This window comes from Tamandua tetradactyla, chromosome 20 (genome assembly GCF_023851605.1).
Source record: "Tamandua tetradactyla isolate mTamTet1 chromosome 20, mTamTet1.pri, whole genome shotgun sequence".
Taxonomy (NCBI): Eukaryota; Metazoa; Chordata; class Mammalia; order Pilosa; family Myrmecophagidae; genus Tamandua; species Tamandua tetradactyla.
The window spans coordinates 24,191,567-24,218,832 of NC_135346.1; the positions used below are offsets into that span (position 1 = coordinate 24,191,567).

The following is a 27,266-nucleotide window of genomic DNA, read 5'->3' on the forward strand; positions in this document are numbered from 1 at the left end:
GGCATGCCAAGGATTGTCGACCACTGCCAGGAGCCAGGAGAGAGGCGTTGAACAGATTTCTTACTTGCCGACTTCAGAGAGAACACGGCCCTTCCGACACTTTGATTTTCGACTTCTGGCCTCCAGAACTGTGAGAAAATAAGTGTTTGCTCTTTTAAGCCACCCTGTTGGTGGTATGTTGTTACAGCCCTAGGAAACTAAAACAGATTTCATGTCTAAGAAAATGGTTATCCTGGCCCAGATGGGTTTTAGCTTGGCCCTGGGAGAGAGTCCCAGAGAAGGTCTTTTTCCATTTGATTTAACTCTTGAGATCTTTTTGGTTCTTTGCAGGGGTGGGGGGTGGGGTGTAAAAGCAAGGTTGTGCTTACCACATTTACAAAGCGCTTAAGAGTCCAGAAATAAAATCAGACAACAAAAATTAAGATTTACTGGGGTTTTGTGAGGTTCTGGCCAGGTACTATGCAGAGCATTTTGCATGAATTACATCGACTCTGCACAGCTAACTTACAGGCGGTAAAGCAGTGTTTTCTAGGATTCAGAGAGCTACAACTGCAGCCAGGGGAAACTGACAAATACCAACTGACATTGTGGGGATCAGAGAAGAGAGTTTAAAGCCTGCGATCCGCTAACTGCAGGGAGTACCGAGGGGGACTGGCTGTCCATATTAATTCTGCATGTAGAAAGGGCTTTCTGAAAGCATTAGGAATATCCAGCCACAGACCTTTTGATGTCAGGGGTAAGTCCTGTCCTACTCAGAGTGAGTGTGCTGCCTGTACATCAGGGACCCTCATAATGCTCAGCCTTTGTACAGAACAGGTTGTCTCCAAAAGGCTTCGTCTTTACCAGTGAGGTCACCTCCAGGGCCTTCCTCCCGTGGCCAGCATGATTTGCTGTCTCCCCACCATCAGTCAGGACTCTCGATTCAAAGATAGAAAACCACCTTGAACCAGCAGGAGGGAAAATGGACTGATCAGCTTACATAACTGAAATGCTCAGGGGTGGCCAGGCTCCCAGCTCAGCCTGTTCCCAGCCCACCTCCCCAGTCTCCTCCTCCCTGAGTCTCCTCCTCCCTTTCTCATACAAGCTCCGAACTGGATCTCCTCTAAGCCCTTCATAAAATTTTTCTTGGGACTACCTTCCAACCACCAAAGATGCTGCATTTTATGTCTGAAACATTCTCTATGTCACTCTTTCCACTTGAATTGGCTGATTCCTACTCATTTTCCCCCTCTTACTAAAAATAAAATAACTGAACACATAGAGCAGTGGCTGACCTAAGGCTGACTCCCCAGTGGACCACACATCCTGCTGCTCACACCAACTGGTCCTCTCCCAGGCTGTCTTTAACCAGTAGGATGTAGTAGCAGTGACTCCTTACCAGAGCCTCCCAAAGCCTTACACAGGCATGGCAGCTTTCACTTTCTCACTTTGGGGAGATCTAAGCTGTCATGTAAGAAGTCCAGGCACTCTGCTGGAGAAGCCACAGTGACAGCCCATACGGTGAAGGTGAGTCTATGGGAGAAGAGAGAGAGGCCCAGCCACCCTGGCCATCCCCACTGAGCCCAAGCCTTCCAGCCAAAGTGTCATGCCAGACGTCAGAGTGTCTATGTGGAGCACTGCAGTCTAGTTTGAGCCCTCAGATGACTGCCCCAGCAGTATGTATAGAGGGGAAGACAACAGTAAAAACAATGCCATGAGGGGCAGACTAAAACTCAGAAGAGTCCCATCAACCCCATAGAGTTAGGAAAAATCTAAAATTGTTGTAAGCTTAAGGCACTGAATTTTGTGTAGATTGTTACATAGCAATGATAACCAAAACTCTTAGTATCTTCCAGAACCTATGTCAGTTCTAGGTTTATAATCATCAATAAAATAGTCATCGTTTCCAGCTCCCCCCCCCCCCATCCCCTAACATCTACTCATCCTTCCAGGTTCATCTTCCTTGGAGAGTTCTCTCTCCCTTTCTACTCTACCATCACTCTTGACTTCTACATCATCATCCATTGCATATTCAGAAGCAACAAATTATTTCATATCTGTTTTCCCTGATGGAATATGAGCTCCAAAAGGGCAGGGACCATGCATGCCTTGCTGTATTCGTCCCAGCTGGAGACTTAAATAAAAATTTGTTGGTTGATCGACTGACAGCTGCTTCCCTCTGTCTGCTATTCTTATTTTGGAGAAGAAACCAGGATGATTACTCTTTAACTACCAATGGGATATTTTGAGAGAAGAAAAGCTATTTTTTTTTTTGAAAAGCAACTTTTTAATGGGTTTAGACTCTCAAATCCTAGGAAAATATTCTGAAATTTAAAAAAAAAAGATCCTTTTTTTTTTGGTTGTACGTGTGTGTGTATGAGAGAGAGAGAGAGATCGATTTCCTCTACTTCCCTCAATAGAACTTAACATACTAACATCTCTTTCTCCCCATCCCTGATATCTTTGGAGACCTAGCTATAATGGAGAGGATAAAGGGAAAGAGTGAACTTCTTGTAGGTTTTAGAGGAATAAGAAGGTGGAGTGTTTGATTTTCAGAGAAACAGAGAGCATAGTCCCTGTAGTCAGTTAATCTGGTATAAAAACAAGGGCTGGAGCCTTTGCTTTCAGTTGTGGGAACTTGGTCACTGTCTTAACATCAGCAAAGTCCTTTGGGGTTGAAAGCACTTCCTGTTAATCTGCTCCAGATCAGCCTTTCTTCTGGCCCATACTCTACTCTGATTGGAGACAGCGCACCTTGGCTGAAGCAGCTCCAACAATATGCTCAAGAACCTTTACATATGGCTCATATTTAAAATACATTCTGGGTTATATCTTCCCTTTACCTTTTGATGGGTGTTAAGTTTTCTACTCTTCTACTCTAAGCCCATTTAGCTTAGTCCTATTTCTGATGATTTTACTTAACCGCAGTGGTAGATAAGGATTTTGTGATCTATATTACTAAACCTGATATCATGGAAAATGGATGACAAAATTAACAACCTTTTATATAATGCTATGAAAATCTCGAATCATTTAACGAAAAACAATTCAAGCTAGCAATGTAAATTCAGCACAGTGGTTCCAATCAGTGTTATCACATTCTAGCTGTAACAGCTTGGACAAGTTACTCAACTCTTTGAACCTCAGTTTCCTCATCTGCAAAATGGAGACAGTAGTACCTATCTCATGTAGTTGCTGTAAGGATGAGGGACAGAGCACATTCATTCATTCATCCATCCATCCATCAACGATACATCAAGTGCTTACTATGTGGAAGGGTCAGTTCTACTCACACAGTCCCTGCCCTTGAGAAGTTATGCATTTACATCTGTGCATTGAGGGAGAAGACAGCAATAAACAAGTAAACAAATGTATCAGTTGAGGTCTCTGAGGGAAACAGCTGGCTAAGTCAAAAGGGTAATTGATTAAAGAGAGTGTAACAAAGGGACTGATCATAAAGCACGGAAGGATTAACCGAAACCAACAAAGCAGGATAAAACAAAGTGGATTAATAATATTAAACAGCTGTTATCCTCTAGGCCTCCAGGGTTGGGGGAAGGGGACAGTCACCAGACCCTAGTGAGAGAGAAGTGCAGCTGTGAGAGACTGCTTTCCTCTAGGAGCTCTGGCCGGTGGAGAAGAAACAGCCACAGACAAAGGACACCATGGCAAGGAAAAAGGCGGGGAGTTAATACTCCCATTTTGCTTTCCTACCACTCTTGTGTCTCTCACCAGTGTCCACCCCTGGAGAACAAAGCTAGAATTCAGAGAACAGGCAGACCAAATAAATCAGACCATCCAGGTGAGCCTCCCAAGGCAGAGGGCAGGGCAGAGAAGAGTTGAAAGTGGATCTGTAGGAACAAAATAGAACATCTAAGACAGCAAGTAAATATGTAATATATCAAATGGTGGGAAATGCTGTACTGAAAAATAAAGCAGGGGGAGGGGGTTGGAGGGCATGGGGGAGGCAGGGTGTTGGATTTATATGGAGTCGTCAGGAAGTCTTCCCTAAAGAAGTAGTAAGTGAGAGAATGAGCCATGTGATGACAAAGTAGAACTTTACAGGCTGAAGGAAGAGTATGTGCAAAGGCCCTGAGAAGGGAGCATGCTCGTTATATAAGGAGTAAGAAGGAAGTTAGTATCACTGGAGTAGAGTAAGGGAGAGTGGGAGAAAATGCAGAGTCAGGTCATAGATGATATATTCAGCTTTTATGTGATTTTTTTGGAAGTCATTGGGAGGTTTTGAACAGAGAAATTAATGATCTGATTTACTCTTTAAATAAATGTTAAACATGAATATATTTATGTATGCTTAGAAGAGATTGAAGAGGAGACAGTGTGGGAATAAGAAGACTGTTTAGGAGGTCACTACAGTAATCCAGGGGAGAGATAGTGGTAGCTTGGCTCAGGCAGTACCCGAGGAGGTATGAGAAACCATTGGATTTGAAGGTAAAGACAACAAGGATATTCTGGAAAACTGGATAAAGATTGTAAGAGGAAGAGGAGAGTAGAGAACGACTGCAAGGCTTGTGATTTAGGCAGGTGGACGGAAGAGGTGACCATGTACTGAGATGGAGAACATGCAGGAGGAGCGGGTTTGGTACATAAAACACTCGGGATGATCTCTACCCACCGTCTCCTCCATCACCTCAGCAGCTCAGTTGATGACATTCCTAACACATGTAGCGCATGGCTCAAAGACTTTCAGTGTAGTCCTACTGGAAGCTCTTTTTCAGCTTTTAGGAATCAGATAATTTAGTTCTATCTCATTTTTCCAACTGTTCTCCAAATTTAACAATGTTCCCTAGTCGGGCAGTCCGTGCCATCCCTTCACACTTAGGCTTCTTCTCTTGCCTTACCTGGATGGCGTCCTTTTGGCCAATAGAGGTTCTAAGAGGCTTTCTAAGTCCAGCTCAGGTCCCATCTGATCCATGGACAGCTGACTATGTCATTTGCCACCCAGCTGACATAAATTATAATTCATAAATTATAATGTTTGCAATATTCTTTCTGTAAGGATGAAGGAACTATTTGCAGGGTTAGCAGCAGGCTCTCCTTTGGGGGTCAGATGTCACAGGATTTGAAGAGCAGAAAACAAAACTATGGAATCCAGAGAGGCTAAACTGCTGTATGTAAAAAAAAAAAAAAAAAAAAAAAAAGGGCGGTTATAAACAGAGGAGCTGGAGACAATCGGCAGACTGTGCTGGAGGTCGGGAAAGATTTCGGGGGCTTTGAGGGAGAGGGTAGAATGCGGTAGAGGGAGAGACTGAAATAGCCATCAGTTTTTTGATAGCAACTGAGAGTGAGAAGATGGGGAGAGAAGACTCTAAAAAGTGCTGCTGATGTTTAAGAATGTGCTTCCAAGTTGTTTTGTTTGGTTTTTTTACTGGAGATACAGAGCACAGATTAAATTTTCCTTCATCTTTGGAAGTTCTGTCTCTTAAAATTCTGTCATTAGGCTAACCGTGTGGAGAGCTGGTTTTAAGTTATGATGTGACCAGAGTGAGTCTCAGTGAGAAGGAACAAGTATTGAAAGGAGACGACAGAATCACCATCCAGGGGATATATGTGGGAAGAGCACTGTAGGCGGAGCTAATAACTGCACAAAACCCTGAGGCAGGAGTCTGCCTGATGTGTTTGGAGGACAGCAAGGAGGCCATGGGCCAGGGCTGCGCCTCCAAGTGAGCAAGGTACAGAGAAGTAATAGCTGCATTAAGGGCAGAATGGCTGAACCGTAGGGCCCTGTAGGCTGTGGTAAGGATTGTGGTTTCTGATCTGAGTGGGGAGCAGCAGAGTGCTGGCATGATATGACCTATGTTCTGAAAGCATCATTCTGACTGCCGAATTAAGAATAGACCATGGTGGGCAGGGCAGGGCCAAAAACAGGATGACCAACTAGAGACTGCTGCAGCAATCCAGGAATGCAGCTGAAGATGGTTACCAGAAGAGATAATGGAAAGTGGGCAGTTATTAGATGGATTTTGAAGGCAAATCCAACAGGATTATGACAAATCAGTTTGAGATTCTGGAAGAACAAGCAAAATTAAGGAGAACACTGAAGTTTTGGGTCCTGGGAACTGGGAGAATGGCATTACCATTAACTAAGATGGGGCAGGTAGTCAGTTGGGGTAGTTTTGTTGTTGTTATAAGTGACAGGGTGAGTGGGGGAGAGAATAGATTAGTTTAGGACACGTCCAATTTGCAAAATCTATTGGATCAGCTGTGGGGACGTAGAAATTGAAATATTTTCATTTACCTTTCTTCAGGATAGCTGAAGTAGAGTAAGCAGCTGGACATATGAATCTGGGATTCAGACGAGAGCTCCAGATGGAGATGCAAATTTGGGAGCTACTGGCATATGTGATTTTAAAGCCATGAGACTGAATGAGCTCACCAAAGATGTGAGAATACAGAAGAAAATAGGACTAAGAGCTAAGCTCTGAGGCATTCCAATGATAAGAGGTTGGATTGATGAGGAGGAAACAGCATGCCATATATTTCTTTTGTATTTCCTCAAAGAATTTAGTAGACCACATGGCAAGTGCCTAATATTATATGTTGCTTGATGAGTATTTGATATAGTAAAGATGAATTCTCCAACAGGCGATAGATTATCTACATATTCAATGCCTGCCTCTCATTTATTTCTTTCTCTACTCCTTCCTCCCCCAGCTTAAAGGAGATGTTCATCCTGGAGGAAAGTGAGTCTGGCACTGATTCCACATCCCCTTAATTGATACATGCTACCATTAAAAATATCACTGTTCCCATCCAACTATATGTCGGTATAATTAGTCAAAGTAAAACTTGGGGCAAATAAAAAGTAGTTCCACCTGAAAAAATATATGGATAACCTACTCTAAATCATTCTACCTGATTTCCACACTGGAGGGGGGCTGGGGGGTAGAGGGAGTAATGAGCAGAAGCTAAAATAATAAAGACAACTATGATTTAGTGAATACTTGCCATGTGCCAAATACTGTCCTAAGTGCTTTATAAGCATTAGTTCATTTAATCCTTTCCTCTACCCAAGTGGTAGGCACTTCTAGAACAGGAATGGATGGGCTTTGGGAACGTCCAAAGGAAAATGGCTTATCTAATATCATAAGAAATACTCAGGGAAGTGCTGGGGTTGTTTTACACTCATTATGTATCTAGTCCTCAGGCAGATAAACCAGGGCAGAAAAGTCAGTTGACAGGTGGAAAATATAAAACCTTTCACAAGAATGGCAACTACAAACTTCAGGCTTTGCAAAATCTTGAAGACTTTGAGAAGTCAGCATCTCCAACTCAAGGCCTAATTCCTTGTATCCTGCTTTCTGTAACATGTCCAAAATGTTCTGTTTCCTTTACCAAAAAGGAAGTCTATATCCCATAAGTGCTTCTGTTGACATTGGTCCATCAATCACATCACCATCTCGTTGTGAGGACAACGCAATTTCAATTCCCGTTTTACATGTGAGGAAAGAGGGTCACAGTGCGCAAGTGGTGGGGATGTGGTTTGACCAGGGTCTGCATGACTCCAGAGACCAAACTCTGAACCCTTACTTTATATTCTCCCCTAAAATTGGGCAGTGGGGTTGATTTATGCTTACACATCCCTTGAAATTCTCCAGTGTCTGTCACTCAATTACCAAATGAAGTGAAGAGTAACGTGGAGCCATTGGTACCTTCACAGCAGTGATTTCACATTGCTATTTGCTCAAAGTACCACCATATACATCCCATAAAGAAGAACATCAGATAGGATTGTGAGTAAGGAACGGCTACCATTATTGTTAGAGAAGTAACACATAGGAATTGCTATGCTTGAGAGTTGAGATTTCACAAGTCTTTACCCTCAGAAAGGATTTAGGTAGAGTGAGACGAGAATTTCTTCCAGGCAGGAGGAAGAGCATATGCAGAGGCAAGAAGAATGTGTAGTATAGTCAAAGAAAACAAATGATACCTCACTTACAGATTTATCCTCAAAGAAGCAGATATCTGGTCACCATGACGAAACCCTTCTTCAAGGGAGGGCACTAATGCAAATGGGAAAAGGAGAGGAGCAATGGCAGATGGGGTTATAGTTATATTGGGGCTATATGCTATGGGACTTTGAATGCCAGGCTGAGGAGTGTGGGTTTCATCAGGCAGAAGATGGAACATCACTAAGAAACTAAGCAACTGGGTGATATGCTCAGTGTTGTCCTATAATACAACAACCTATCAAATGGACATGGGTTGGGAGAGAGAGACGGTGACCAGGAAGACCTACCAGAAGGCTGTGGCAATAAAGGGTACATACTGTTGGGATAAAAAATTCACATGGTAGGTAATTGGTACACGTCTTTTGAGGAAAGGAAGCACCTTTTTGCTTATAAATTTCCCTGATTACACATGTTCTAAGAAGGGTATCTGATATTCTACAAATAGAATTTAGTGTTATTTATTTGAAAGCTATGAAATTATAATGTCTTTTCTCTGTGGCAGACATACATTGGAATCCAGTCCCTTTTCTTCCACCTTAGAACCATGTTGAAAACATTGCTGGGTCCTTTCGGATGTTGCTGTGAAACATTACCCTGCAGATCTCAACGTTCCCTCAGAGGTTTAATACCCTTGCCGCAGCTTGATGTCATGTCTCTTCTGTTTACACGAATTGGGGATTGTCTGCAACATGAATCAATATTCAGAATGCTCCCTTCCACTGCTAACACTTCCAGTTTAAATAAACATGTTGCTGGAAATAATTTTTATTTATAAAGTGCAGAAGTTAAGATTCCTTTACCTAAAATGTGATAGAAAATTCAGAGGATAGTAAAGCTTATGAACTGAAATTTAATCCATCATCTAGTCCTCTCCAATATTAAATTACTTAAGTACATTGAGTGTTCACTCTCCTAAAAAAAGAGAGGGAAAGATGGACGAAAACATATTTATTTGAAAAGGAAGAGAAGAAAATGTGAACAAGGACTGACGATTTTAGAAATACCTTTCAGATTTAATAGATTCCATTATTGGCTTTGTGTAGGTTCATTTCAAGCAGCTCTGTTCCTGCCTATATCACAGGACGGTGCATTTGTAACATAGCAACATATCTTTAGAAATAAACAGGCCTCCCCCCACAGGGAGAGACCAAATGTGCCCTTATTGAACATCGTTTTTTCCATTGACTCCGATGAAAATGACTACAATGATTTATTGTTTTGGACATAGAGATCTGGATAAATAATCATGGTAAATAAACTACTTCAAGCTGTAGGATTTTTAGTGAGTATGCAAGGAGGAAATGACATTTCCAACATTTATTGAGAGCCATATAGAAAAAAACCTCAAATTTGTTCTGCCTTAAAAAGAATTTCTAAGTGGAATATTTTATTTTGCATTAGTGCTGACATTCATAATTACATTTAACTTATTGACAAATGAGATCAAACCATTGCATATGCACATATTGTTCCCAAATGTGCTCAATTTAGGGCAATAATTTAGTGAATATTCAGTTTTCATTTAAAACAGACCATTTCCATAGCACAATAAGAGAAACTCACATTTCAAGGCTTTTCTTTACCCCTTAGGCACATTTGAATACACTATAATATGGTCCTTCTTCTGACTCTAGACCTACTGAAATATTTATATAGATAATTATTGGAAATGGTTATTTGAGATGCCTAATTCAGAAGCCTGGGAATCACCTCTAACTCCTCAGCCCCAAAATACTAAGGACATTTTAATGACTTCTGTAGCATGCAGTACTGATTGTCTACCCAATAGCTATTTCTGGCCTTTCTTCTTTCCTGCTAAAAAAAATTCCATTTTTATTCAAATACTAATGACCACCTACTTCAGGAGTGAGTGAATCTTAATTTGTCTAAGCCAGTAAGTCTTCCCTTTCCCTTCACAACTGATTGGTTCATGAATGAACATGTGGCACAATTCTGGCCAAATTAAATGAGGATATATCTATTAATTTTTTTAAAAAGTAGAATTAAATAGTTATTTTTCTTCAGATGAACACTTGGTCTAGTGCGATAGCTGCATTCCCAGCAGTGATCTTAAGACCAGGAGTTCACAGCAGAAGATAAAAGTAAAAAAGATGATTGAACTAATAATTTAACCAGCTTGAGAATTCTGTACCTCAGAGATTATTGTTATTATTTAAGCCATCTTAATTGTATCTTCCCTTACTTGCAGTAGAAAGCATCTTAAGAGTGTTTTAATTATCTCTCCTGAGTCTTCTCTTCATTTTCTCTAATACTGCCTTAGCTCATCATTCTTCTTTTGGATGACTGCAATACTCTCCTGACTGGCCATCCTACCTACAAATACTCCTTCTTCCAACCACTTCTCCCCTCTCCTGCCAGAGTGATAATTCCCCTCTCCTGCCAGAAAGATAATTCTAACATGTAGCAGACTATGTCACTCGCTAAAGTCCAAACATACTAAACAGTGCCCTATGCCAGGGTGCCTGGACAGTTTACCTGCCTCATTCCTCATAGCCTCCTGGTAAGCACTGTGTCACATGTTTATGGAACTACTCACTATTTCCCAATGTACCATGCCTATAGCATCTTTATGTCTCCTTTCTCCTGGGCTGAAATGGCCTTCCCCTTCACACCCACCTGGCAAACATTCATCCTGGCCCCATTCCCTCACTATTAGAGTCACTCATTGTCTTGTTCATGCCACCATTATACACTATGCACCCACTATCACAATCATCATAATGCATCAGAATTGTTTATTGATGTGTCTGTCTGTCTTTTATTCTTGTCTATAGACTGCTGGAGAACAGATACTGAATGCATTGTTATATCCCCGTCACATAGCACAGAGCTTCAGTACATACTCAATACACGATTATTGACTGAGGGAATGAAAAGATTTATGCATGAAACATGCCATCAGGTGAAGAAATGTTTGAGGACCTGCATAGACTCTATCAGCTATGTTCCGTGAATATGGACTTACAACAGTCGTGGTAGCAGCAGGATCAACATCAATAGCTAACATTTACTGAGCATCTTACAAGTATTTTTCTATGATTTATTTGTTTCAGAGCAATACAGTAAGGAAGAAACTTATCATCCTCATATTACAGATGAGTAAACTGAGGCTTAAAGACATAAGTGGGTGTCAGAGTCAGGATTTCCAGGTCTATCTGATTCCAGAAATTTAATTAGTACATCCTCTCAACTATCTATAAATATGCTATTCTCCTACTTGTTTTAGGTACATGTTGTTCACCAGATGGGGAAAATATGAACCTGGGACCTTGTTTTACAGGCCTCTCTGGGACTGCCTCCATCAAGCCCTGCCACCCCTCCTTAGAAAGAACTATAGTTTATGAAGAACTGGGTACTTGGAGTGGTTTTGCCTAGCAACATTTTCTTCCAACTCTCAACATGAAATCCCCTTTCCTCTATATCTATAATATAATGTTGATCCTGCTGCTACCAGAGTCAGTTAGGCTAATAACCCCAGGAATTCCTTTTATATATGTTTATCTACCATCCAGTAACTAATAGTATGGGTGAGGCTGATTCTAAGATTGAATAAGATCTATGCTGGACTGGCCCAACCACTACTGACTGCTAGAACTTTCTCCAAGAATGAGCCCAACAATTCTGAAAGTTTCCTCCCAAAAGATACACCAGAAACAATTCCACCTCCTTACTGAAAGTTGGGCAGTATCCCCAAAGTAAGGTCTCCAATACCCCCAGGCTTCTAGTGGATCTGCCATTACTTCAACTAGAACTTTATCCCATCTTGAGACAGAGCTTAAAGTTCTGATTACCCTAAAGTGAATGCAGAGTCCTTCTCTGAGGTCCTAGAGACTATTCATTCCTTAGTTTTGAGTTGCCGTTCATATACCACATGGCAGATACCACAAAGGTGCCAGGGAGAGCTAAAGCAGCATGGTTCTACCATCAGGGAGCCGTCTAGAAGATACTTATATTTTTCTAAAGGCACAGAAAGGGTTAAAAAAAAATTCAGCAGTTCTCAGTCATTAGACATGGAAACACTAATGGAACTCACTCTCCTTTGGTGAAGCCACCGTTAACAGGTACTTATGTTAACCTAATGTAATATTGTGCTGCTTTAAAAAGCTGCAAAGTCATCACTGGCCTTGATGCAGATGCTTCAGAGTGAGATACTGACATTGACAGAGTTAAGCTCAGTCTATTATAAGAAATGTATTCTTCCAAAGTTAAAGAAATGTGTAAGATTTTCTTAAGTATAGGTTTTGATTAGTCTGTCCCTAAGAAATATAATCTATTCTTGGGAAATGTGAGAGTTACACAAGTACTGGAAAATAAAGAAAAATATAGTAAGTGGACTTACTATTTACAGTTATTTAAATAGAGGGCTATTTAAAGTTGTATGGGAATTTAGAGGTACAAATAACATCTAACTGTAAAACAGAGAATAATTCATAGGGAAGTTGGCATTCAGCAAGATGAGGTTGTTACATTAGGAATATAGATAGAAAAAATCTTGTGGGTAAAGGCATGGATAAAGGCAGGCATAAAAATTTCAGAAATGGCATAAGAGGTCTAGTTTAGATTGGAGGTAGGTAACATGAAGAAGTGAAAGAAAGAGTTTCTAGAAGGATAGATTTGGTCAATGGTTATTTGGCATGTGCCTTTATCCTGCCCATGCTACAAGTTGGTAGAAGAAAAAACACTCAAATGGCCAGTTACTCAAGTTGTTATTTAGCACCAACTGGCTTTTGTCTGGATCAACATTCCACACAATATGCTCAAGGTTTATGATTTCATAATATTCTCATACTCGTCACTATTATTGAATTTCCTCCAAACTTGTTTTTCAATGCCTCCCTCATCTTAAAATTCCCTCTTTATCCCCACTCTTCGAATGTGTGTGAGTTTGTACCAAATTGCTTTATGAACCACTCAATGGAAATCTGAATACACTAGGACTGAGAAGGTTTTAACAAGAGTGAATGAAAGTATGAATCCTTTTATATGGTTCTTAGGCAACACAGTCTTTTGAAGAAAATATCCTACCCCACTCCTCTTGGCTAGCTTGATTTCCACTAGTCATTTTCTCTCTAATAAAAGCATAAATTTTCCTCCCCTTGAAGTGGGTATTTTGTGGCTTTCAGATCACAGCAAGTACTTTATTTTCTTAACCACAACTTAGTTTCCATTTGGGGATTTAACTCTTGGATATTGTGGTGAAATGCTAAGTCTCTGAATGAACTAAGGAAGCCGAAGGAGTCCCGGGAAGCTTTCTCTGATGAATTTTACCTTTCCCTGACCTGGTTCAGCCAGGAGACTAGTAGGTGAGCCCAGTCAATCAGATATTTCTTTCCAAAATAAAAGAGCCCTTAAAACAAGTACAGAAGGAAAATACTGGAATTCATCAACTGCCAGTGGTGGCCACCCTAGTTAGACTGTTAGCCCCTGTTGGAAAACCATTCCTGTACTTCTGTTTCTTTCTCATTTCAAAGCATGGATCTCCAACCTCCCATCAGTAGCTTTTTTCTGTTTTTTCAATTCTATTTAAAGCTTTGCACTTACTCGTCCTTCTATCTAAAATGATTTAATCCCATATCTCTGCACTGTTTGTTATTCTTTAGTAGATTACAACTTAAATGTCTCCTCCTCAGAGGAGCCTACCTAATCTAAAGTAGCTTTCTAATCACAAAGTCTAGAGGCTTCACAGAAAAGATGGATAACTTGCTGGGTCTCATCATCAGGGAAACTTTATACTGATTACAACTTTCCATGAAACCTGGGTCTGTGTGCTGTAGGAAAATATGAGTGAGATCAAACATATCTGAGGAGACCCTCCTCAAAATAAAAGGTTCCCTATAGGCAGGGCAACACAGACAAGAGCTGAAAAATTCTGATCAGTTAAACAGAAGCTATGCCAGAGGTCTAGAATAAGTTTTACAGGACACGAAAGAACAGAGAACAAAATCACCCAACAAAAAAAGAGTGAACATGACCTCCAGAATAAACCAATCAAGGAGATCAGATACCTAACAGCCAGCAAAAAATTATGGGACATATTAAGAAAAACAAAGGTATACCCCAGTTAAATGAACAAATTAACATTTCAAATGAGATACAGTAGTTGAAACAACAAAAAATGTTCAAATGAACATGCTAAATCATTTCAAAAATCAAATCAGTTTGAGGGATGATATGGCAAAAGAGATGAAGGATCTAAAGAAGATATTGGGTGACCATAAAGAAGAATTCAAAAGCTTGAAAAAAAATAACAGAATTTTGGGGAATGGAAGACACAAAAGAAGAGGTGAAAAACACAATGGAGACATACAACAGGAGAACTGAAGAGGTAGGAGAAAAGATTAGCGAACTAGAAGACAGGACAACTGAAGTCCTACACACAAAAGAACAGATAGCAAAAAATGGAAAAATATGAGCAGGGTGTCCGGGAATTGAGTGACAAGATGAAGTGCACAAATATACATGTTATGGGTGACCTGGAAGGAGAAGAGATGGTAAAAGGGGGCAGAAAGAATAATGGAAGAAATAACCCTGAAAATTTCCCATCTCATATGAAAGATATAAAATTACAGATCCAAGAAGTGCAGCACACGCAAAACAGAATAGATCCAAATATACCTATTCCAAGATGCTTACTAGTAAGATTGTTCAATGTTAAAGACAGAGAACTCTGAAAGCAGCAAGAGAAAAGTGATCCACCACATAAAAGAGAAGCTCAGTAAGACTATGTGTGGATTTCTCAGCAGAAACCACTGAAGCAAGAAGGCAGGGGTATGATATATTTAAAATATTGAAAGAGAAAAATTACCAATCAAGAATTCTGTATCCATAAATGCTGTCCTTCAAAAATAAGAGAGAGTTGGGGTACAAGGGCACCCCAGTGTTATAACTCTTACCTGCAATGCGGGAGACGTAGGTTTGATTCCTGGTGTATGCACTTTTCAAAAAAAGAAAAAAAAAGCAAGAAAACAAATAAAAATTCAACAAATGGTGCTGTAGTAACAGGATAGTCACATGGAAAAAGAATGAAATGTGACCCCCACTACACAGCATGCAGAAAGACAAAAAAAAAAAAGACCAGATAAAAGACACTGTGAACAAGAGACCTGCTCTACAAGAAATACTAATGGAAACACTACAGACAGATAATTAAAAAAAAGTGCAGAGAAGTTTGGAGAAGAGCATAGAAATGAAGACTGTCAGGAAGGGAAAAAAAGAGAGAAAAAAGTAAGATAAGGCATACACAATCCCAAAGACAAAATGGTAGAAGAAAGTACCTGCGTTTACAGTAATAACATTAAATGTTAATGCATTGAATTCCTCAGTAAAAAGACATAGACTGTAAAGTGGATGAAAATGAGGACCCACCTATAAGCTGTCTACAAGAGACTCCCTGTAGCTCCAACAACAAAAATAGGTTGAAAGTGAAAATCCCAAAAAATCTATAGCAAAACTGCCAGAGCAAAGTGGAAGGGTACAAGATCAACATGCAAAAATCAGTAGTGTCTCTATACATAAGAATGATTTTACATGAGGGAGAACAAATGAATGCCAATACTGCAAGATGTTGAAAATGGGATGGTATATGGAAAAAATGCAATCAATGCAAACTAGAGCCTATAGTTAACAGTAACATTGTATTATGCTTCTAGTAAATGTAACAAGACAATATAACAAAGCTCAATGTCAATAAGAGGGGGATAGAAGGGAGGCATATGAGATTGTTGGTATTTTTGTTTCTCCTTTTTATTTTATCTTATTTTTACATTTTTCCTCTCTTTTTTTCTCCCTCTTCATTTTTCTTCGTGGAAGAGATGGAATTGTTCTCATATAGATTCTGGTGGTGAATGCATAATTATGATTACACTGGAAACCACTGATTATTTATGTAAGATGGATTGTATGGTGTCTAAATAAAACTATTTAAAAAATAAACAGAAAGATACAAGTGCTGGAGAAAACGTAGAGGGAGAGATGCAATTATTCACTGCTGTTAGGAAAACAGAATGGTGTATCCCCTCTGGAGGACAGTGTGGTGGTCCCACAGGAGACTAAGCACAGGGTTGCCATATTATTGCATATTAATGCCTGCAACCCCATTATTAGGTATATACTTGGAAGAACTGAAAGCAGGGACACAAATGGATATTTGCACAATGGTATCTATGGTGACAGTATTAATGATTTGTAAAGGATGCAGATGGCCTAAGTGTACATTGACTGATGAACATAAAGGGGAACTGTGGTGTATAAATACTATAGAATTATGGTTGGCTGCAAGAAGGAATAAAGCTGTGAGGCATGCAACTAGGTAAATGGACCTTGAGGACAGTATGTTGAGTGAAATAAGTTAGAAACAAAAAGACAAATATTATAATGTCTCACTAATATGGACTAACTATAATGGGCAAACTCTGAGAATGGGATCTGAGAACACAGGTTTTCAGGGGAAGGCTTATTGTAAAGGTTCCTAGATTGTAAGCTCTTTATAACAGTCACATCTATTCCTGAGTTGTAAAGGTTATTTCTAAATTCTGTAATGCTGAGCTCTTTGTGTATAATCTGGTCATTCCCTGGAACTTCGGGTATCTGTGTGACACCTGAGACTAAAAGCCAGAGTTCTGAAGCTATGAAAGTCAGCATTAGCCCATACAGCAATTGTTTAAAAAACTGAACAGGAGATCAGACTTCAATTAGAGATATGAATGAAAAAGATCTGGTTAGGACTAAGATAAATCAGACGAAAGGGTAAAGGATCATATTGACTGTGTTTTAAAACCTCAACCTCTGTGCAAGACCAAAGGAAGAGATGTTTATTTGGGGCAAAATTTATATTTTGGGTAGCACATTATCTAATTCAACTTGTATGGTCAGTTTATTTGAACACCATAATTACATGGAACCTTAAATAGGGCATGAGAGCTTGTTGGTTTGTACAGGTTGGTTAGTGTGATGCCCCAGTATATCCCGGACATCCCAGAGTAATTTGGGCAGGGAATAAAAAAGTATTTGCAAAGCCCCCTTAAGGGACTGGAAAAAAATTTGGAAATATTAAACTTCCTTACCTGGGGAATACCTGATATTTTGGCAAGCTTTGGAGACTACCGATTAATAGGCTAAGCCCTCAATCTTGGGGTTTGCCTTTATGAAACTTATTCCTGTGAAGGAGAAGCTACGCCTACTTATAATTACACCTAAGGGTCATCCCCAGAGAACCTCTTTTGTTGCCCCTCTCTCTACACCAATTCTGTAGGTAAACTCACTGCCCTTCCCCCCACATGGTGCATGACTCCCAGGGATGAGCCCAGACATAATAGCGTGGGATTGATAAAGATTTCTTGACCAAAGAGGGAAGAGAAATGAAATAAAATAAAGTTTCAGTGGCTGAGAGATTTCAAATAGAGTTGACAGGTTATTCTGGAGGTTATTCTTATGTATTATATAGGTATCCCTCTTTAGTTTTTAGTGTATTAGAATAGCTAAAAGGAAAATACCTGAAACCGTTAAACTATAATCCAGTAGTTTTGATTCTTGAGAGGACAGTTTAACTATATAGCTTTTACAGCGTTAACATGTGATTGTGAAAACCTTGTGCCTGACACATTCAGTAGAAAAATAAGGACAAGATAAAAATACATAATGGGGTAGATAAAGGATATGGGATGTTTTGTTATTTTTATTCTTATTTTTATTTTTTGAAGTAGTGAATATTTTAAAAAATGATAATGGTGATGAATGCACAACTATATGATGATACTGTGGACCACTGATAGTACACTTTGGATGATAATATGGTATGTGAATCTATCTCAATAAAATTGCATTAAAAAAAGCAGATCAAGCAACACTAGCTATTTTCTTAACACACAGGTGAAATGAGGATGTTCTGGGGTAGATGATATAAAATATTTTTGTCTTAATTATCTTTTTAGGAACTTCTAATCCAGCAGAGAAAAATACACATAAAATCAACTAAATTGGGGAAATATTGAGAGAAAATAAATTTAAGGATGGAGGAAGCCTATAGAAGGAAATTAATTCTCTAGAGGAGATTGGAGTTGGGATACGCTTTACACCAGGGAAAAAAAAAAAAGTAGCTTGCATAAAATAGTACTCAGTACATATTTGAGGAGGAAAGGGATATGCATGAACAAATTTAACAAATTGTCTTTTGTTGAGTCTGGTGTTGATGGAGAGGAGCAGTACCTGGGTCAATGCCAAGTCAGAGATCATCTCTTGCCAAGTTTACATTTTGGTTTTGAAGTGTAGTATACGATTTATTTGCCTGAATATTTCTGGCATAGACTTCTCTGAAATCAAGTCTGTAATAGATGAGGAATAGAGCAAAGGGGAAAATACACTCTGGAGCGAATATTTACCATGCTCTGAGGATTCATTTAGTGGTTAATCAGGAGGTGATTGCATTTAGCCACTTAGAAAAAGGAAGACCTGTGAAGTAAGGCTATAAGTAACTCTCAGAATGTCATTACTGGGGAGTAGGACCATGGGGGCCAACCCCAATTCCATTCTCATGAAAGACCTCTACTTCCATCCCGTCTGCAGATAGGCAGTAATGAAGAAATACACATTCCTTTGAGAACCTGTTCATCTACCAGGAAGCCAGTGGTTCAGTGATGGTGGCTCATTAGTTTAAAATGCCTAGTTCATTTCCTTCCTAAAAGTGGGTCCACCCTTCCCTGGTGAGACTACCATGTTTATTTATAATTGATCAATAGTGACACCTACTGGCTCAGGAAACAAGACTCTTGTACAGCAAACGTTACAAGACGGAATTAACAGTGGATAAAATCAGTTTATCAATCTTAAACACCAAAATGGGACAACCTCAAGACCAAACTGACTGTTACGTGGCAATTCTAAAAATGATGGAAAGTGAATCTCTATTGAGATACACATTTGGTGGTCACGTAAAAACATGGCCCCAAATTTGCATAATCCTCGGAGAAAATTCAAAGATATTCTACTCTGTCTGGCCCTTCTCACCTACTCCAGATTACAATGCTTTATAATCTCTGCCCTTGCCTTTAGCATCATTTTGCTTCAATCCATCCTACCAAAGCACTTAGTGTAATCTGTTACATCACAGCCATACACCAATGCCTGAATATGACTCAAGAAATGAGAACAGAACAGTTATTTGGGGCAGTTCACAGTGACACCCACATAGATCCAGTGGCAGGACACATGCTCACAGCCAGATATGCTCTAACAAAGAGATATGCAAGAGCCAAGAGTCTTTGCTGACCCGTCTCTCTATTCAGAACAGTATGGTGCTATTAGAGTGGCCTGGCAGTAAATGGATAGGTCTCCTTCTCTCTCTCTGCCCCTCTAGTCTCTTGTCCCCATCCACTTCTAGGACCTAGTAGCCATGCTGGTGTCTCCTGTTTGCCTGATTCCCAGGCTGGGCAGATCCCTTTTACTCCTGATCTCTGCCTCCTTGATCTAAGTCCTAAGGAAAAGCAGCCCATGCTCTGATGATACTCTTTCCTACCACCCCATCCCACCCCCAACTCAGTTTCCCTTCCATTTGATCATTTGGTACCTACTTTCGGTTTACTCATCCTGGGAGGAAATTGACTTCAGAGCTAAGCTGTGTGTTAAGCTACTTACATTACAGTGAAATTTTCATTTTTAATGAGAATACTCTGGAAGAGCATATACTTAACCCAAAATAAGGGCTCTTTAATGCCCTGATGTACACTGGGCCAAGGAGCATGAAGGAGGTATTTTAGTATAGGGAGACCCTTCCTGATACACTGGAAATTGACATGTAAAAACAAGAACAATAAAAACAAAACCAAGTCATTCTTAGTATTTATTGGGTACTCACCTGTATGAGACATACTGCTGAACATTTAATTTCTTACCCTTACAGAAGCATCACAACAGTCTTATTATGTAGACATCGTTACGGCTTGTTAACAGATGCTGAGAAAATGTAAATAAATTGTCTAAGTCACATAGCAGATAAGTGGGAAATCTGGGGTCCTAACCAGCATTTTCCTGACCCAGAATCCAGGCACTTCAATTATGCTTTACTGTACATTTCCTCGGCTGGCCAAGATCCTCAATGAGATCTCAATTGTTTATACTAAAGGAAAAAAGAAATATTCTCTGCAAGTAATGGTCCAAAGGAAGAATTTTATAAAAGACCCATGTTAACCAGGAAGCATTGTAAACTGGATAGTTATTATTATAACAGAGGAAGAATTGTCATAAAGTTTTTAGCTCCTTTAGAATTCTAGAAGACAAATGGAGTGAAAGGGGAGTTTGGTGTGACAGATTGCTGAGAAAAGTTCCTCTCAGTAAATGCAGTAATTTCTTCTCATGGAAGCATGTTCATCTTGGAATCAATCAATCACACTATCGAGCCTTTGGTGTCACCAGTACTGCATTAAATTCTGCAGGGGATATAAACAAGTACATAACACCCCTTCCTTTTGTAAAACAAAACAAAACAAAAAACTGTGTAGGTAACACATTCAACTGCTTCAAATACCAAAGTGATAGAAAAAGGTGTACACTGACAGCCTGACTCCTACATCATCCCCATCCTTGCCCTCCCTCACTCCTACAGATAACCAATTCATTAATAGTTTCTTCTTCATCTTTCCAGTGCTTGTTTATGTAAGAATAAGCAAATATGAATACAATATTCTGTTTTAATGCAATTTTACTGAGATATATTTCCACACTATATATCCATCCAAAGTATACACTCAATGGCTCACAGTATCATTGTATAGTTGTGCATTTATCACCACAATCAATTTTAGAATATTTTTAATGCATATTCTTATTTTCCCCTGGCCTATCTCAAAAGTTAGAATATTCACTTATCCTCAGATTAACTATTTTCTCAAACTCATTTTAGTGATCTCTCCTTATCTGTTTACTCATTTATTGACCTACCTACCTACCAACCTACCCACCCTTTAATATTCCACGTTCTTTTTTCATTTTTGTGGGCAGCAGATGCCACACAGCTTCCTTACCCCACAAGCAGGTGAGCTTCTTGGTAATGTTAACACAGACTCTCTTTAGGTTTCTTCAGTTGGCTTCCTCCAGTCTCAATTTAGATTCAAGTCAAAATGTAAACACTGTGTTAATTGGTGCATTTCCTGTAGAAATTAAAGCACCATGCCGTCAAAACAAGGCAAACTATTAATGATACTTTATCTGACAAAAATAAAGTTATTTTGCCATTAAGGAGGATGTGATTGTGTCACAGAGCCATTTTAATCACAATCATGAAAATGAAAACTGCTGGAGAGAACCCACTCTGGGCAGCCTTCTCCATCGTGCCCAACTGGCTTTCTAGGAATGGGGAGGTGGAAGCAGGAGGGAGGAGTATCTCCCCTTGGCTTGGGCTTCAACCTTCCAGATGAGTGCACTGAAAATGACAGCTCTTCTAGCACATGGGCTGCTCAGAATTTCTCTCTGTTTTGAGAGGTGCGCATACAGTCATTCTGTAAGCTATTTGGAAGCATTAATTCATTTGTTTAACAAACATTCATTGTCTATTAGGTATGTAGTTCTAGGTGTTGAGATCACAGCAAAACAAACAAAAGAAAAAGCAAAGCAAAACAGAAGACTTGTTCTCATGGCGCTCACATTCTATCGCAGAAGACAGAAAATAAACAAGATAAATAATTAACATGTATTTATCAGATGGAAATAATCCCACAGAAAAATACAGAGTAGGTGGATGAGGGGGTTTCAAATTAAAATAGGGTGGTTGGAATGGGACTTACTGTGAAGCTGGTATTTAAGCAAAGATGTAGAAGAGGTGCATCTCTACGTCAAATCCCGTGGGTTCCTAGGAAAGTAAAAACCTTAGCAGAGCCAAAGTTGGTGTTCATGTAGGAAGATCTGTAAAGCTAAATGGTTTTTAAAAATATTGAAATATATCTGCACTCTTTAGTATAGCTGTTTCCCCAGGTAGAAGGCAATTAAAGGATGGACTTAGCTCCACCTCTCAGGCCAGCAGCATCCCTTCAGATTGGCTCATGCCAGAGCAGTACTGGTGCTTAAAGAATAGACCATCACTCCTGGAACAAATGAAGAACAAGTGCAAATGACCTGAGGCAGAGCATTTGGGTGTCTGAAACAAAGAGATTAGAAGCCAGGTGGTTGGATCAGAGTTGATGAGGGAGGGTAATATGAGAAATGATCAGGGTAGGTGGGCAGTGGTGCTGAAACAGCAGATGCTATAATCTTGAAGGACACTGGAAGAACTGTGGTTTTAGGTTTGAGTGAAATAAGAAGCCCTTGGAGGGTTTTAAACAGGGGAGGCCATGATCTGACTTACATTTTGGAAAAGGTCCTTTAGCTACATGTTAAGAGCGGACTTCAGGAATCACCAATGGAAACAGGGAGTTTATCTTAGGAGGCCAATGCCTTCAACCAGGCTCAGCATGATGGTGGCTTAGACCAGATCACAGCAGAGGTGGAAAGATGGAGCAAGGTTCTTGATGTATGTTGAAGACATATCCGAATGATTGGATACAGACTACGAGAGACAGAAGTCAAGTTTGACTCCAAATTTTTTTCCTGGGCATTTAGAAGGATGAAGTTACTACCAACTGAGAAAGGAAGAATTGTTAATCAGAGGATAGATTTAGGGGAGAAACAGAAGTTCAGTTTTGAATATGTTAAGAGGTGATATCTATTCGAAATCAAAGAAGAGGCTGTACAGGCAGTCAGATTCTGCTTTCTGACTTTTGTTTGTTCCTTATAATCTACCCAATGCGAGGCATGGAAGATGTCTTAATAAATGATGTATATATGTATGAATGAATGAATGACAACAGGTAGAAAAAAAAACACAGGTAAAAGAAGTCTGATTTTTTTTTTTTAACTTAAGATGAAAATGGTACCAATTAATAACAGGCTAACATTTTTCCACCATCTCCAAACTGCAAATTGCTTTTCACATAATTTACTTTAACTATTCCTTAAGTGAGTGATCTAATAAGTATTATAACTATTCCTATTTTACAGTGAGAAAACTGAGGACCAGAGAGGTTAAATCACTTCAAATTCACACAGAATGGAAAAGAAAGAATTGAGCTTCAATCCCAGGCTTTTGGTCCCAAATTCCAAGCGATCTTTTTTTTTTTTTTTTTTGCATGGGCAGGCACGGGGAACAACCCCCTAAGCACTTTTTGCAACCCCTCAGTTCTCAGGGATGTGTATGCTGATCAGAGATTTTCACTGATATTTAGAAATGTCTTATGTAAGAATAAGTATAAGAATATTAGGCAGTAGCAAGGGGTCTTAAGGCCATACTTTTTTAGCTGCCAATCACTTTTTTTTCTTTTTCTTTTTCTTTTTTTTTTTTGACATGGGCGGCCTCTGGGAATCGAACCCGGGTCTCCCTCATAGCAGGCGAGAATTCTGCCACTGAGCCACCATTGCACTGCCCAGCTGCCAATCACTTTTGACTTGAAATAGGTGACAAAGCTTGAATGTAACTTTCCTAATAAGTGTTCCATGTCTTTTCAGAAAAATGCTAGAGAAACCGTGTTTTTGACCCTGAAATTCAGAAAACAGTGCTGATTGGAGCACTCACACACCACAAAGAAAGACTACTCTTTACTCTGAGCTAGTGAAGTAACAGTCTGGAAATAGAGAAATTTAATTTTTAGTTTGAGCTCTGTCACCATCTATTTGTGATACTTTGAGTGAGTCACAATTTCTCAGGGTCACTGATTTGGCAAAAGTGAAATGAGGGTTTTTGACTTAATCAATAAGGCAGCACAATATGATAGTTTAGACCCAGTATTAACTCTGGAATCAGATAGAATTAGGTTCAAATCCTGGCTCTACCACTTGTTGCGTAACCTTGTACAATTTACTTATTATCTTTAAGCTTTCATTTTCTTATCACTAAAATGGAAATGACTTCTCTTTTACAGCATTGTGATAAGGGTTTAATGAGATAAGATATGAAAAGCATTTATCACTGTGTCTGGCATATTTTAAGAGGCCAACTCAGTTAGATACCAGTACTACTATTAGAATATTTTGCATCCTTGCCCTTCAGAAAATGTGCAATACCTGTATCATAAGTGAAAACAATGCAGTTGAAAGGTATGTAATAAAAGCCTAGTTTTTCTAGTTTACATCCATGACCTTTCCCAGTGTGAGTCCTGGTTTATTGATCTGTAAAATGTGTACTGTTCTAGTTTGCTAGCTGCCGGAATGCAATATATCAGAAACAGAATAGCTTTTAAAAGGGGGAATTTAATAAGTTACTAGTTTATAGTTCTAAGGCCGAGAAAATGTCCCAATTAAAACAAGTCTATAGAAATGCCCAATCAAAGGCATCCAGGGAAAGATACCTTGGTTCAAGAAGGCCGATGAAGTTCAGGTTTTTTCTCTCAAGTGAAAAGGCACATGGCAAACAGGATGAGTGTTCCTCTCTCATCTGGAAAGGCATGTGGCGAACACCGCATCATCTGCTAGCTTTCTCTCCTGGCTTCCTTTCATGAAGGTTCCCAGTGGCGTTTTCCTTCTTCATTTCCAAAGGTGGCTGGCTGGTGGGCTCTCTGCTTCTCGTGACTACGTCATTCTGCTCTCTCAGAATCCCCAGCTTTCTCCAAAATGCTTCCTCTTTTATAGGATTCCAGTAAACTAATCAAGATATGTCTCCACCTAATTCAGTTTAACAACCACTCTTGATTGAGTCACATCTCCAGGGAGATGATCTAATTACAGATTCAAACATATAGTACCAAATAGGGTTTAGAAGAATGGCAGCCTTTAAAAATGGTATTAGGATTAAAACATGGCTTTCCTAGGGTACATACATCCTTTCACACCAGCACAAGTAACATGCCACTTCCTGCTTCCCTTACAAAAATGCAGGTGGATTAAAAAATGCAGGATGAATATTCGATTTATTAATATTATCGATCACAACTTTCCATTAAATAAATGAGCTAGATTTCACTCTTGAAAATATTTTACCTTTTAATTAGAAGGAAATAAATATGAAAAATCAACAAAATATTAAATGCAGCAAACCATGGCATCAGAAAATAGACAAAGTTATTTCCAGCAACAAAACTTTAGTTATAACTAAGGACTACTTAAGGAAGCACGAGCAATTTCCATGCATCAACAAATACAGAGGCCTTCTTCTAGCAAACAACATTAGTGCTAAGGAAAGAAAAGGGATTTTCCTTAACTGAGTGAAAGCAGGAAGAGAATCTCATAGATAATAGACACAACTAGGCTGACACCTGATTCCTGAAGTGTGACTGACGGATTGTGGTCAAGGGTCCTGGATTAGAGATTCCTCCCCAGTGGGTGACTACACAGGATCACGCATGCTCTTCTCCATTGCTTAGGCCAATCAAGAATGGAGTTGGGGCTCCTTCTATCGTGGGCTGCAATTAGAATTAGGTGAATGTTTTGTGCGTGTTAAATTGCCTGGGAGTGGGTCCTCAATAAATGTTTGTTGGATGAATAAGTAGAAATAATCCAGTCCATTTGAGTTTTGTGTTTTATCTGAATCACCAGGATAAAATATGAAGATAGGAAAAGGGAACTGGATCATGTAATCAAGAATTGCAAGGAGATTAAAGTTATAAAAACTCTGTATTGGAGGTAGTAAAATCAGACTAGTCAGTATAGAAAATTGAATTAGTAATGTGGAGGACACATTTGAAAATGCTCTCTGAAGATACAGAAGAGAAATAGAGGGATATCAAAGGATGGAAAAGGAAATGATGAATAGTGAGAGGAAAGAGCAGAGAGATAACTGAGAATTATAGGACTTCACAAGGAACAAGTTAGAACGATTGGAGTAGATGTAGTAGAGTGTGATATAACCAAAGGAAAAGGAAAATTTTCAGAGGTGAAAGAAAAATGGATAAGCATAAGAGAATAGCAGATAATAGTAATAAAAGAGAATTATTGAGTATTTACCGTCACACATTTGTCTAAATACTTGATTCATATCATTTTCATTAATCCTTGCAGCCACATTGAAATATGAACTATTATGACCTCCACTTTACAGATAAGGAAATTGATTCACAGAGAGATGGTCCAAGGTTACAGAAGCAAATAGCAAAGCCAGACTCAATGTCAGGGAATCCTGTTTCAGAGTCCACCCCACAATAATGAACAGAAGTATGTATCTGATAAATATTGGAAAAAAATTTAATTGCAAACCATCAAGAAAAAAAAATCCAACAAAGACACACAAGCAAAAATGAACAAAAAACAAACAAAACAGCCCAGTCTTTTGGAACTGCCGTGGCCGCCCCTGCAGCAGCTTTGGGGGACACAGGTGGGAAGGCGGTCTTTCCCTGCTGAAAGTTCCCTGGAAAAAGCTATGACTTCCCCAGCCCACCAAGGCAGATGAAACTGACTTCTCTATTGGAGATGCTGGCGCTTGCAGCACTTACCCTATGCAGGGTTCCGCCCTGCGCAGAAACGGTTTCATGGTGCTTAAAGGACAACCATGCAAAACAGTGGTGATAATTTCCCAAACTGGGAAGCACAGTCATACCAAGATTCCCCTTGGAACTGATATTTTTACGGGCAAAAAATACAAAGATATTTGCCCTCCTACTCGCAACATGGATATTCCAAATATTAAAAGAAATGATTATCAGCTGATACACATTTAGGATGGTTATTTTACCCTGTAGACAGAAACTGGTGAGGATTATGAAGGTGTTAAGCTTCTCGAGGGTGAACTGGGTAAAGAAATAGAAGAAAAATACAAGGCAGGTGAAGCTGTACAGGTGCCTGTCATGTGTGCAATGAGTAAAGAATATGCTCTCACCATAAAACCCTGCAAATAAATGGAGGCCTTAGGTGTGAGCAAACAGTTTAGGTCTGCATCAACTATACGTCACAGTTGTCAGCAAAGCAATGGCATTCATTAGCAACCTCATTTCTTTTTTAATTGTTTTGAAATTGTGCTGGGTTGGTTTTGCAGGCGGTTGGTAGTTTAAAAAATAATCAAGATGTATAATTTTTTTTTCTTTTTTTTTTACTCTGTAGGTGTCTTTCCTATAACACTCCTGTGGTTTTCATTATGTAAGTTCAAGAAACAGACAAGCTGGCTTCAGTGAATGAAATGTGCTTTGTCTGAGTAAATCATTCCTGAATTTTAGTTAAATGACAAATAAACCAGGGTTGTAAATTAAATAATGTTAAGCATCTCATGGTATTGAAGTACCACATATAAGTTGAACTGTTTCTGTATTCTAATATCATAGAATAAATATCAGATTGGAAATGTCACCATTTCAG

General features: G+C 39.3%; 1 pseudogene; it reads left to right on the forward strand.

Moving 5' to 3' along the window:
* Positions 1 to 459: 459 nt before the first annotated feature.
* On the forward strand, positions 460 to 26,812 carry LOC143664300 (eukaryotic translation initiation factor 5A-2 pseudogene; annotated as a pseudogene).
* Positions 26,813 to 27,266: the final 454 nt, after the last annotated feature.